Source organism: Geotrypetes seraphini, chromosome 6 (genome assembly GCF_902459505.1).
Source record: "Geotrypetes seraphini chromosome 6, aGeoSer1.1, whole genome shotgun sequence".
NCBI classification, from domain to species: domain Eukaryota; kingdom Metazoa; phylum Chordata; class Amphibia; order Gymnophiona; family Dermophiidae; genus Geotrypetes; species Geotrypetes seraphini.
The window spans coordinates 98,815,766-98,829,658 of NC_047089.1; positions in this window are offsets into that span (position 1 = coordinate 98,815,766).

A 13,893-nucleotide genomic window follows, 5' to 3' on the forward strand; every position below is an offset into this window, starting at 1 on the left:
CCTTCCCGCAGGTCAGCTGCTATCTTACCGCCCTGCTGCTGCTACTGCTAAAGCTGACAGGAAGTCTTCTTTCCGACGTCAATTCTGACGTCAGAGAGGATGTTCTGGGCCAGCCAGGCAGTGATTGGCTGGCCCAGAACGTCCTCTTCGACGTCAAAATTGACGTCGGAAAGAAGACTTCCTGTCGGCTTTAGGCAGCAGGGCGATAAGATAGCAGCCTTTAATGTTGCTGGCCCTGCGCGGACTGGCAGAAATTTCCTGTGGGCCGGCACCAGTCCACGGACTGGGGGCAACTCTAAAGGGGTGTGGCCACAGAAGGGGCATGGGTAGGTCAGGGGCATTCCCAGACATTAGATATGATATAAAGGTAATTCTGAAAAGGTTATTCTATGCAGAGTGCCCTTTACAGAATACTTGCTCAGCACAGATCATCCTAACTTTGGATGCCTCTTCTTGTATTCCCCCCTTAGTGTTTTCCATGAAGTGCAGATATTCTGTACACTTATGTATGCACATGGCATGTAAATGTGGGTGCCCTGTTAGAGAATTGTCCCGTGGGGTTAAATACAACTTAAGCAAAGCCTGCCCTCCAACGTCAGCGCTGACATCGGGGAAGACTTCCGGTCGGCTATGTGTGCGTGGCAGGGCAGGCAGGAAATGGAAGACAAGCATCGCGGCTCGAGCTCCATTTGGCTGAGAAAGTTGCTAAGATGAGGGCTGAGAGGCAAACGCGGAACACAAAGGGGGGGAGGGAGTGTATTTTTGGACACAAGGCATGAACTTGGGAAAGAGGATTGAGGAAGGGAGGGAAAGAGATGCTGAGGTGGGGGAGGGAATGCATTTTGGACACAGAAGGCATGAACTTGGGAGAGAGGAAGGGAGGGAAAGAGATGCTGAGGTGGGAGTGCATTTTTGGACACAAGGCATGAACTTGGGAGAGAGGATGGAGGAAGGGAGGGAAAGAGGTGGGGGAGGGAGTGCGTTTTTGGACACAGAAGGCATGAACTTGGGAGAGAGGAAGGGAAAGAAAGAGATGCTGAGGTGGGAGAGGGAATGCGTTTTTGGACACAGAAGGCATGGACTTGGGAGAGAGGAAGGAAGGAAAAGAGATGGTTGTGTACACAGGGGATGGAAGAAAGGAGAATTTTTGGTCATAGGGAAGGAGTGAGGTACAGATGAGAGGGAGAAATATTGTAGTGGAATGGACAGATTGAAATGGATGCAAGAGGGAGGAATGTTGGATATAGTGGTGAAGGGAATGGAGGGAGAGATGTGGCATGGTGCTGGAGAGGGGTGCTAGAAGGAGAAATGTTGGGCATGAGACTGGTGGGCAGGGGCGAAAGATGAGAAAGGGATATATGCTGGACCATGGTAGGAGGAACCAATGAACAGCAACAGAAGAATTTACAGAAGATGGGAAAGCGGAAAAAAGAAACTGGGACCAACTTCATGGAAAAATAAGTCTCCAGACAACAAAGGTAAAAAACGGAATTTATTGACTAAAATATGTTAGCTTTGAGAAATGTAAATAGCAGATGTCTTTGTATTGTGTTCAAAAGAAAAGGAAATGCATTTCTGGTTTTATTTCTACAGTGTTGAAGTATTTGCTGACCTTTGCAGTGATTGGTGGGGTCTCCAAGCACCGCCAGCAGAGGACCTCCTCTAGAGACAGCCAGAACTTCCCTCCACCAAGCACAGCAGTCGCTGGCAACATCCATGAGCCATGGCGGTGCCAGCATCTATGACTCAGGGACGCTACTGCTGCCTGCCAAGCTTGGCAAAAGGGACTCCCGGCCAACTGCAAAGGAAGTCCTCAGCTGACAGCTTGGGGGTTCTCATCAGCTGAGTATTTATATTTTATATTTACATTAGAGGGTCTGGTAGAAACCCGTTTAAAAAGTATGTATTCTTCCCAATTAATATTTCCAAATTAAATAAAGTGTTTTTGCTTATTTGTAAATGGGTCTCTACCAGAGCCTTTAATTCATTAGCATAATTAAATGAAATAACTATTTCAGAAGTTTATAAGGACAGACGGGGACGAAGGGGATTCCTCGCAGGGACAGGTGGGGATGGAGGGGATTCCTCACGGGGACGGATGGGGACAGAGGGATTCCACCTGGGGTCCCCCGCTGCTGCTTTCCTTAACCAGCAGCAGCGGCAGTAAACAGGGGTGTCCGCGGGTGCTCACCGGCATTGCTCATCTTCTGGCTGGCTCCTCTGTTGAAAGCCGCGGGCGTCTGCTCCTTGCGCGATCCGCAGCTGCGTCGGAAACATTCCCTCTGACATCATGACGACAGAGAGAAGGCTTCTGACGCAGCTCCAGATTGCGTGAGGAGCAGATGCCCGTGGCTTTCAGCAAGGGAGCCGGCCAGACATGCTGGGCAGGGAAGGTGGGAGGGTAGATATGCTGGGCAGGGAAGGAGGGAGGGTAGAAATGCTGCACAGGGAAGGGGGAGGGTAGAAATACTGCACATGAAAGGGGGGAGAAATGCTGCAAAGGCAAGGGGGGAGATATGCTGCTGCACAGGGAAGGGAGGAGGGTAGAAATACTGCACAGGCAAGGGGGGGGGGAGACATGCTGCTGCTGCAGCACCCAATTGGGGAGAGAGAGTGAAAGAGGGAGAGGAACCAGAGATGCCAAGTCCAAGGGAGGGAGGGAAAGGAAAAAAAGAGAAGGAGATACCAGACCATGGAGTGGGAGGAAGAGATGCCATGGCATGAGGGAAGGGAAGGAGATAGAGATACCACACATGGTATGGAGTGGGAAGGAAGGACATAAAGGAGAAGAGAAAGAGAGAGATGCCAAAGCATAGGGGAGGGGTGGAGACAGAAAAATGGAGAGGGGTGAAGCTGAAATGAATCATGTGCAAAGGAGAGAAGCGATCCCAGATATACAGTTTATTGAAGGGACATAGAAAGAAGGAAGATACCATATGGAAGAGAGAGAGAGGGTGGACAGTAGATGGAAGAGGCAGAGAGAGTATGGGCGGTAGATGGAAGTGGTAGAGAGAGAGGGCAGAAGCTGGGTGGAAGGGGTAAAGAGAGGGCAGATGTTGCATGAAAGGGAGAGAGGACAAATGCTGTATAGAAAGAAGAGAGCAAAGAAGATGATTAAAGCAGAAATGACAAAAGGTAAAAATATTTTTTTGTTGCTTTACTTAGAATCAAGTATTAACTTTATTGATAAAAGTTTATAAATAGGAAATGGAAATAAGGCAATTTTTTGGACTAAACCCCTTTCCTCAGGCCAGGATACATAACAGCAGTATACTGTACTGTTCTGAAGAAAGATTTGGCCTCTGAAAGCTAATTGAAAAATGGATTAGTCCAATAAAATGGTATTTTCTTATTTCTCATTATTTGTTTTATTTTTATTTGTTAATTTGTAAAATGGTGATTGTTGTATATCAGTTTTTTCAAATTTACATCTACTGTCTTTATATTTTGCACAGTATTAGGGGACATGTGTCACTGTTTTTGTGGTATTGTGGTGTTGCATTGTATGCAGTCTGGTTTCTTGATGGTTCAGTTTAACTTTTGTCTACATATTTCTATTTTTAGTTTGTGATTATTCCATATTGGGCGAGGGTGTATCTCTGTTCTGTGTGTATGAAAAGGACATAGTTTTCAATTGGCATTGACTACAGGATCAATTGACTGTGCCGGATCTGGCTTGTTTAGTTTTACAATGTATGTGTTGGTGTTCTAGAGCTCACTGCAATGTTTAAGATGCTGCCTTTTCCTAGGTACACTCTTGTTGTGCGATATGTGGATTGTTACTAAAAATCATATTTTTGATATAGATGAGGGGGGGGGGTCAAAAAATGATGGGCCCCGGGTGTCACATAAGCTAGGTATGCCACTGGCCATTTAAGAACGGTACCACCCACCCCTAGATCTTTTAGTCTTAACAGCAATTTTGGGAGATCTACAGAATCAAAAGCTCCTGATATATCTAAGGATATCAAGCAAAAAGTTACATGTTGGTCCAACCTTAAATGTATGGTGTCTAATAATGATGTCAGTAATAGCTCTGTACTGTGAGCTTTCTGAAAACCAAATTGATTACAATCCAAGCAGTCAGTTTCCTGCACAAAGTCATCTAACTGAGACAAAACAAAACTGTTTACTCTCTTCCATTGAGAAAAATTAACATTTAACCCTACCCTCATCCCTGCACCATCGTCTCAACCATGCATTGAGACTTTGGAGCTCTACCTGCCTCTTGTGTCCTGCACGTGGAACTGGGAGCATTTTTGAAAATACAACCCTGGAGGACCTAGATTTCAGCTTTCTACCTAAGAGCCTAAATTTGGCTTCCAGAACCTCCCTCCCACATTTTCCTATGTCATTGGTACCTACATGTTCAAGGACAGCTCCTCCCCAGCACTATCTAAAATCCTATCTATGTGATGCGTGAGGTCCGCCACCTTCACACCAGGCAGGCAAGTGACCAGGCGATCCTCACGCCCACCAGCCACCCAGCTAGCAACATGCCTAATAATCGAATCATCAAATACAACCGCTGTCCTAACTTTTCCCTTCTGAAAAGTTAGGCACTAAGCCAGCATTCCACCTCTCAAGGGTCACCTGTGGAATCTGATCTCTTAAGAAAGTCCTCAGAGTTCAGTCTGAATAATAAAGGTTACTGGGTTACAGAGTTATTAATGAGAGCATTGTAAAGGTTATCATTATCTCACCTTTAACATTTACACATATCGAATATCAAGCATCAGGTATCAATTGTATTTGATATACAGCCAGTCACAAGCAATCAAAGCAGTTTACAACAAAAATTACAGAGGGAAGACCTAAGAGAAGACAAAGAAAACAGGAATGCACATGAGGAACCCAATTTATAAGTTAGTATCAATATATCTACTTAGTTCTAAGAAAATTTGAACTAGTTGTAGACCATTATGCTGATGATGTTTAGAAGTTAATTCCACTGGAAAAGATAGGAAAAGTCTAGAAAGTGATTACAAACTTACAAGAGGAAGCTGAAAAGTTTTCAGCCTAACTAAGAGAATGATATGAATATGGTTCAATCAATGATCTGAAACAATGTCAAAACATAGAATTTCATTTTTGCAAATTGTCACTTAACAAAATAAGATAACACACTTTTCAGCTACAATGGCAAAATAAAGCTCAGAATTTAGAAGTTGATTGGTTGGGCTGAGAACTTTTCAGCATCCCCTCGTAAATGCTTTTAATACTATATATGTGTATTACAGTATAAACAGCTTAGATGCGTGATGAAAAATGGTCTATATATGCAATAAATGTAATGATAAATGAAATATTACTCATTATTCCTTGATAAATGAGATACGAGGGGATGTTGGAAAGTCAGCACAACCAACCAACTTCCTAAATTCTGAGCATTATTTTGACACTGTAATTGAAAAGAGTGTTATCTTATTTTGTTAAGTACCAAGTTGCAGAAACAAAATTCTATAAGAACATAAGAAGTGCTTAGAGGTCCATCGTCCCCCGCAGTCCGCTCATGCGGTGGTCCAACAGGTCCAGGACCTGTGTGGTAATCCTCTATCTATACCCCTCTATCCCCTTCAGAAAACTGTCCAATCCCTTCTTGAACCCCAATACCGTACTCTGTCCTATCACGCCCTCTGGAAGCACATTCCAGGTGTCCACAACCCATTGGGTGAAGAAAAACTTCCTAGCATTTGTTTTGAATCTGTCCCCTTTCAACTTTTCCGAATGCCCTCTCTTTCTTGTAGTTTTTGAAAGTTTGAAGAATCTGTCCCTCTCCACTTTCTCTATGCCCTTCATGATCTTGTAAGTCTCAATCATATCCCCTCTAATTCTCTTCTCCAGGGAAAAGAGCCCCAGTTTCTCCAATCTCTCAGTGTATGAAAGGTTTTCCATACCTTTTATCAAACATGTCGCTCTCCTCTGAACCCTCTCGAGTATCGCCATATCCTTTTTAAGGTACAGCGACCAGTATTGGACACAGTACTCCAGATGTGGATGCACCATCGCCCGATACAATGGCAGGATAACTTCTTTCGTTCTGGTTGTTTCAGATCTTTGAATGAACCACGTCATTCTCTTCGTGGTTGGGCTGAGAAGTTTTCAGCACCCCCTCATATAGATTTCAAACAATAAAAACATAAAGGAGAAATATAACAAAGGCTTGCATAGTAAAAGTCTTGTGTTATTTTAGAAAAATAAAAAATAAAGACCTGTTTCATTTAAAAGCCAGACTAATATATTTTAAATTACAACATAATACAAATGGCATGGCTGTAATGGCTGTGAGCCTATTACAGAAAAAGTCCATGATTTAGTTAAGTTCTTCAGGAATTTGATGGTATATCCAATGGCTCTTGTTGACTGGAACATAATGTTCAGGAGGGAACATAAGGCTTCTAAAATTCAGATAATTCATTTTTCAGTAAGTTGAAAATAATTATGTAGACCAGACATATACACATAAACTACACTCTAAATTTTACTGGCAAACAATTCAAACTAATCAGAATAGGTAAAATGTTTGATAAGAGGACTATGCCATTATTTGGAGAGTAAAGCTTTTCAGACAGTGTTTCTCTCCTCTGTGATTTCCCATATTGATTATTATAGCACATTTCTAGTAAGGTTGCCAAATAAAGTATTATATAAAGTACCATTAATGCAAAACACTGCAGTAATGATGATTTTGGGAAAATCATGAAGAGAAAAAGAAAGTCATGCCAATGTTACAGAAACTACACTGAATTCCAGTAACAGATTGAATCAAAGTTTTAGTTTTGCTGTTCAGAGCACTTAGAGAGGGAAGAACAGTTTATTTCACTGAAAAACTAAAATATTGTAGAATTAGCTGAATAGATTATTAAGGTCAAGTCTGGAAGGTCTATTCATAGAACCAACTATTAAAGAAGTACAGGTGAGATTAAGAAATAGGATGTTTGTAATAGTAGCTCTAACATTTTGGAATTCCTTATCAAGAAAAATTACAATGGTGTTGTACTAGATAAGTTTTAGAAGGAAAGTGAAAACTTGCTTATTTCCTTTGGATTAAAAGAACTGTTTGGGAATAGAATATCATGGCAGTCTACTATGGGCAGGGAATAAGAAGTAAAACATTTTGGACCTGCTATTCAAAAACAATTATAGCAAGTCTTATCCATCAGTTTTTAGCAGAATTGCTAAAGTCTCTAATGACCTGTTCCTAGCTAGATCCAAAAGCCTATTCTATCCTTATCCTTCATGATTTATCTGCTGCTTTTGACACCGTTGACTACCACCTACTTCTTGATATGTTGTCCTCACTTGGACTTTTGGGCTATCTTCTGCCTTGGTTTACTTCTTATCTCTCCCATTCCACTTTTAGGGGCTGATTCTATATAGGACACTAAGCAGCAGCTGAGAATTGCACGCCAGTGTCCTATACAGAATCTTGTCTGTCCTAACGGACAGATGCCTAACTCTGCTTAACCTGCCCAATTCTGTAACTGGCTAGAGAATCATGTTGCCACCGAGCTGATCATGGTAAGGGAATTCCCTTGCCACAATCAGCTCAGAGGCTGTGGCAGGGAAACTCCACCCCCACGAAAATCCCTGACAGAAGGGATGCCCAATCCCTCCTGCCACCACCCCTGAAACAATCCCCAGCTGGAGGGATATCCAATTCCTCTTGCTGCCACCTCCCCCCCCAGAACACATGATCCCCTCAAACCTCCACCCTGACAATCCCCCAACCAGGCCAACTGGAGTCTTAGGTTTCCATCCAAGTGCATTCTGGGATGTACTGGGAGTGGCCTAAGACTCTGAATGGCCAGAACCCTAAGACCACTTCCATGACCTATGGGAGAGCCTATGGGAGGAGCCTTAGGTATCTGAACCAATCAGGACCTTAGGCCACTCCCTGGTATATCCCAGAATGCACTGGGAAAGGAAAGGACCACCATTCTGAAGAAGTGGGACTGCCGGCCAGAGGGAGTAAGCATCCTTCTGGTCAGCCTTGCTGAAAAAAGTCTGAGGGGTCTGGATGGGCTTTGCAGGGGATTTCGTGGGGTTCAGGGTGTTTGGGAAGTCATTTGTTTAGGGGGGTGCCAGCAGGAGAGAATTGGCATATCTCCTGCTGGAGATGTTGGGGGGGGGGGTGCTGATAGGATAGATTAGGCATCCCTCCTGCTGGGGGTTGCTTCAGGGGTGGCAGGAGGGATTGGGCATCCCTCCTGCTGGGGATGTTGAGGGGTGCAGGCAAGAAGGATTGGACATCCCTTATGCGAGGGTTCTTCGAGGTAGGGTTTGGGGTAGCAACAAGAGGGATTGGGGATCCCACCTGCCATGGATAGTGTTGGGTAGGGGTTCAGGGGTGGCAGCAGGAGGGAGTGGGCATATCTCCTGCCAGCCGCCTTGCGGAGGGATTTGGGGGTTTCCTTCCATGGACATTCAGCTGATCACAGCAGGGAGATTTCCTTGCCACGATCAATTTAGTGGTCGCATCTATTTGAAATGTAGGCCAGCATTTCAATGGCCATTTCAGGTACCTATTGCTGCCCTAGGGAGATGCCTAGGACCACCTACATACTTAACCTTTGCCAACAATCCTTTTAGCTTCTTTTTAACCATTTTCCTCATTTTAATGTAGTCACCTTTTCGAAAATTAAATAAGAACATAAGAATTGCCGCTGCTGGGTCAGACTAGTGGCCCATCGTTACCAGGTTTCTTTAGTGATGTCACTCCAGATATCAGCTCATATTTGATCATGTTATAATCATTGTTTCCCAACAGACCCAAACAGTTACCTCCTCTACCATACCCTGCATTCCACTATGGACCAAATCTAAATTAGCTCCCTTCTTGACAGTTCCTGAACCATTGCACCAAGAAGCTGTTGTTTATGATGTAACATTTATCCAGTACAATGTTGGGGTAATTGAAATCATTACCTCATAATGCTCAGGAGAATGAGTTCTTAAATCAAGATTCAATCAATATGTCCTCTCATATATATAAGCTAAACAGCTACACCTATCTCTTAAATAATAAACTATTACTCTTCCAGATCAGTATACTGTACACATGCTTTCAATATAAACAAAACAAAAGAAAAAAGAAAAAGTGGGAGAAAAAGACCTTAGATATGCTTCATGGGTCTTAAAAAAAGCTCCCATTCTCCACATATTCTTCTTCTCTTTTCAGCAACTTTATGGTTATAAGAACATATGAAGAGCTTTACTGGGTCAGACCAATGGTCCATCAAGCCCAGTAGCCCGTTCTCACAGTGGCCAATCCTGGTCACTAGTACCTGGCCAAAACCCAAAGAGTAGCAACATTCCATGTTACCAATCCAGGGCAAACAGTGGTTTCCCCCATGTCTTTCTCAATAACAGACTATAGACTTTTCCTCCAGGAAATTGTCTAAACCTTTCTTAAAACCAGCTACACTACCTGCTCTTATCACAACTTCTGGCAATGCGTTCCAGAGCTTAATTATTCTTTGAGTGAAAAAAATATTTCCTCTTATCTGTTTTAAAACTATTTCCTTGTAACTTTATCAAGTGACAGAGTGAAAAATCAATCTACTTGTACCCATTCTACTCCACTCAGGATTTTGTAGACTTCAATCATATCTCCCCTCAGCCTTCTATTTTCTAAGCTGAAGAACCCTAACCTTTTTAGTCTTTCCTCATACGCATCATCACCTTTGAAAACCATGATCCTTCCAATGCTTCAAAGTTTCAATGAGCAAAATTGTAGCAAAATACAGGTGAGCCGTCATATTATGCATAGTTCTCAAGTCATATTAATACTTAGCTTACAGTCACGAATCAATTTTGGAGTTCACTGACCACATTGATTTTTACATGCTAACAATACAATACTCACTGTGACTTATCATTTCAACTTTCACACTCAACGGTGCAGAGGCCTGAGCAACTTAAACAACCTGACATCTTTGGAGGAGAAGGCAGAGGAAAAGAAAGTCAATGAATAAGTAGGGATGCCTGAAGCTGGTGGGCATTCTTCTTCAGCTAAGTGGGGAAAGGATAGAGAGAGTTCCATCTAGAGAAAGAGTATTGAGGTACAGTATATATATTAAAGTGGACACTTACTTAAAGGTCATCCCCTAGTGACTGTGCCACTCTCAAAGTGGTCATGTAAGCCACAATGTAGGCATCCTGAAAATTATGGAGCTTGTAGATCATTTACATGTTGAAAGGCTTAACAGCTTGGATAGCTGCCTTCATTCCCTTCAGGTGGTCTGATTGCAAAATGTGTGAAATCAATTACCCCCCAAAACTGATGGAATCTGATCCAGCTCTTAAAATTATGTCATGGTTGTTCATCCATAGGGAAAACAATATATTGATTGGTTCCTGAGAAAAGTACTTAGAAACTAGCAATGCAGAAACTGAGGTAGCTGACTGATGTATGTTCCCTGTGGCCCTCAGAGTGGCAGGCTAAAACTGAATCTTTCACCAATGTGTCATAGATGGAGAATGGTCTTCTTGTCAATCCTAAGTCCAGATAGGTATTGATTCTGAAACAAATCAGAGAACAGTGTACTAGATCAATCCTCTGCTGGGTCTTTCTTATCTTCCTCCGTTGCTTCTTCATTCTTCAAAATATGCACATAAAATTACTTTTGTAAAATTAGGACATGCTTAAAAGTACATGTATTGACCTGAAAAGGTATACTTTTACTGTAGGCATTGCTGATAGTACAATCTAAGTGAAGCACAGGCAGAGCAGCAAAGAGTTCAAGTTAATTACAAAATATGCCAATCTAAGAACATAAGAATAGCCTTACTGGGTCAGACCAATGGTCCATCAAACCCAGTAGCTTGTTCTCACAGTGGCCAATCCAGTTCACTAGTACCTGGCCAAAACCCAAGGTGTACCAATATTCCATGCTACCAATACAGAGCAAACGAAAAAAAGATCTTTCACGTGCCACAGGGAATTCCAAAGGCCACAGTTAATTTGAAATGTTGGAAAAATACGGGTAATAGAAAGAATGAAAAGACTGCATATCAGCACATCAAGTTAACATTTAGTTTGGTCCTTAGTAATATACAGCTCAACAAAAGTTTTTTATAGGTGAGTTGTAACCTTGGAAACCCAACAGGGTAAATTAAGCAGAATACATCCCTGGACCTAGTTAAATGAAGTGTTGTAAATGAAGTCCCAGCAAAGTGATTCCAATAGAGGGTAGCTCTGTGGAGGGTAGGGCTTAACTCTGTGGTATAATGCCAAAAAAAAAAAAAAAAAAAATCAATAATCAATAAACTGAATCAAAAAGGAATTCTATCCCCTAGTGCAGTGAAGCCCACTAGCAAGTGGGTCTAAAAATCAATGTCCATGACAATAGTTTTGAAGTATATTAAGATTAATATCAAAAGATTTCAAGTACTTATCTCCATTAGTAGTAGTGTCCAAAGTGGTAGTTAGGTTCACTTATAAAGTCCATGCTGGATATTCAGCTCTACAGAGCTCCGTTACAAAGGCATGAAGCCCCCCTTCCTCAGGAGCAATGCACTGAACAGAGGTGAGTTGAACACCGGGAGAGTAGAAGGAACTCCTGTAGTTCTCAGGTAGCAATGCTACCGATACAGGGCAAGCAGTGGCTTCCCCCATGTCTTTCTCAATAACAGACTATGGACTTTTCCTCCAGGAACTTGACCAAGCCTTTCTTAAAACCAGCTACACTATCCGCTCTTACCACATCCTCCGCAATGCATTCCAGAGCTTAACTATTCTCTGAGTGAAAAAAATTTCCTCCTATTGGTTTTAAAAGTATTTCCCTGTAACTTCATCGAGTGTCCCCTAGTCTTTGTAATTTTTGACAGAGCGAAAAATCAATCCACTTGTACTCTTTCTACTCCACTCAGGATTGTGTAGACTTCAATCATATCTCCCCCTCAGCCATCTCTTTTCCAAGCTGAAGAGCCCTAACCGTTTTAGTCTTTCCTGATATGAGAGGAGTTCCATCCTCTTTACCATCTTGGTCGCTCTTCCTTGAACCTTTTCTAGCGCCACTGTATCTTTCTTGAGATAAGGAGACCAGAACTGAATGCAATACAAGCATAGGGTTTGATTCTGTAAATGGTGCCAAAATGATGTACTCTAAGCTAGTATTCTGTAAGGAGCACTCTGTGCTGAATGACCATTATAAGTATACTAGCTTAGAGTGCATTTTTTGGCTGATTTTGGGTTTACATATTTACGTCTGCCAAAGGCTGGTATAAATGATAGCAGTTAGGCATGCAAATTCAGGTATTCTATACCATTGAACCTAATTTCTGGGAACACCCCTAAACTACCTATGCTCATCCATTTGGAGTTACCCGTTATGAATTTTAGCCTCACATGCTATAAAATAGAGCATAAGGCAGATCCTCACATAAATTCTAAACTACTACTACTAAGCATTTCTATAGCACTACTAGACATACACAGCATTGTACATAAAAACTACTACTATTACTATTTATCATTTTTATAGAGCTTAAAGGCATAGCAGCGCTCAGAAGAGCTTACAATATAATTTGGACAGACAAGACAGGACATATAGGGTTGGCTTCCACACACTTTGGAAATTAAAAGCCATCAAAAAATATTTCGACCCTCCATCTTTTAGACCAGTGGTTCCCAACCCTGTCCTGGAGGAACACCAGGCCAATTGGGTTTTCAGGCTAGCCCTAATGAATATGCATGAAGCAAATTTGCATGCCTATCACTTCCATCATATGCAAATCTCTCTCATGCATATTCATTAGGGCTAGCCTGAAAACCCGATTGGCCTGGTGTTCCTCCAGGACAGGGTTGGGAATCACTGTTTTAGACTACTGGTTCAGTCACTGATCCTATCCACCTTAGACTACTGCAATATCATTTATGTGGGTACACCCAAAACAACCTTGAGAAAATTAAGGATAGTGCAAAACACGGCCGTCCAACTAATATTCGGACTAAAGAAAAGTGACCACATTAGCCCCTACTATAAACTGCTGCACTGGTTGCCAATTGAGGCACGTACTTTATTCAAGTTTTTCTGCTTTTGCTATAAACTGGTGTGGGGTAATTTACCTATTACCTCACTTCGAACTTTACACCCCCATAAGGACAACCAGAAATCGCAACCTCTTTGCCTACCCGAAGATGGATAGAACTTTTAAGTTTCAAGCTGCCAGACAGCAAACCTGGCTAGGCAACTTCACCGACAAAGCCAGGCAGACCTATGGTGCCTTTTGGAAAGAAATCAAGACCGCTCTATTCAATAGATTTATTCCCAGCCAGATAACCCCCCCCCCCCATCCTAAAACTTGTCTCTTTATGCTGATACCACATTTCTTCACAAATGTATTCTGTTCTTCTCTTGACTATTCAGTGTCTTCCTCCCCACCTGTATTCTGTAACTCGCTGACCATCCAGCCCCTTGATGTAAAATGCTTAAGATTACACTGTAACCTCTTTGTAACCTGTAAACACTGATTACTCAGTGACTCCTACCTGTTTCTCACCTTGTAATTCGCTGATTGTACAGCTCTCTTTCACTGTAAACCGCCTAGAAGTCGCAAGATTATGGCGGTATAGAAAAAATAAAGTTATTATTATTATTATAGGATGGACATAGATATCTTACAGTGAATGGGAGTTAGATGTTGAAAGCAGCCTTGGAAATATAGGTTTATAACTTGGATTTGAATACTGCTAGAGAAAGAGCTTGACATATTGAGTCAGTAAGTGTGTTCCAAGCAGCAAGATAGAAGGGATGGAGTCTGGAGTTGGCAGTGGAGGAGAAGGATATGGATAAGAGGGATTTACTCAATGAAGAGAGTTCATGGGAGAGACATAGAGGGAGATGAACGAGGAGAGAACATAAGAACATAAGAAGTTGCCTCCGCTGA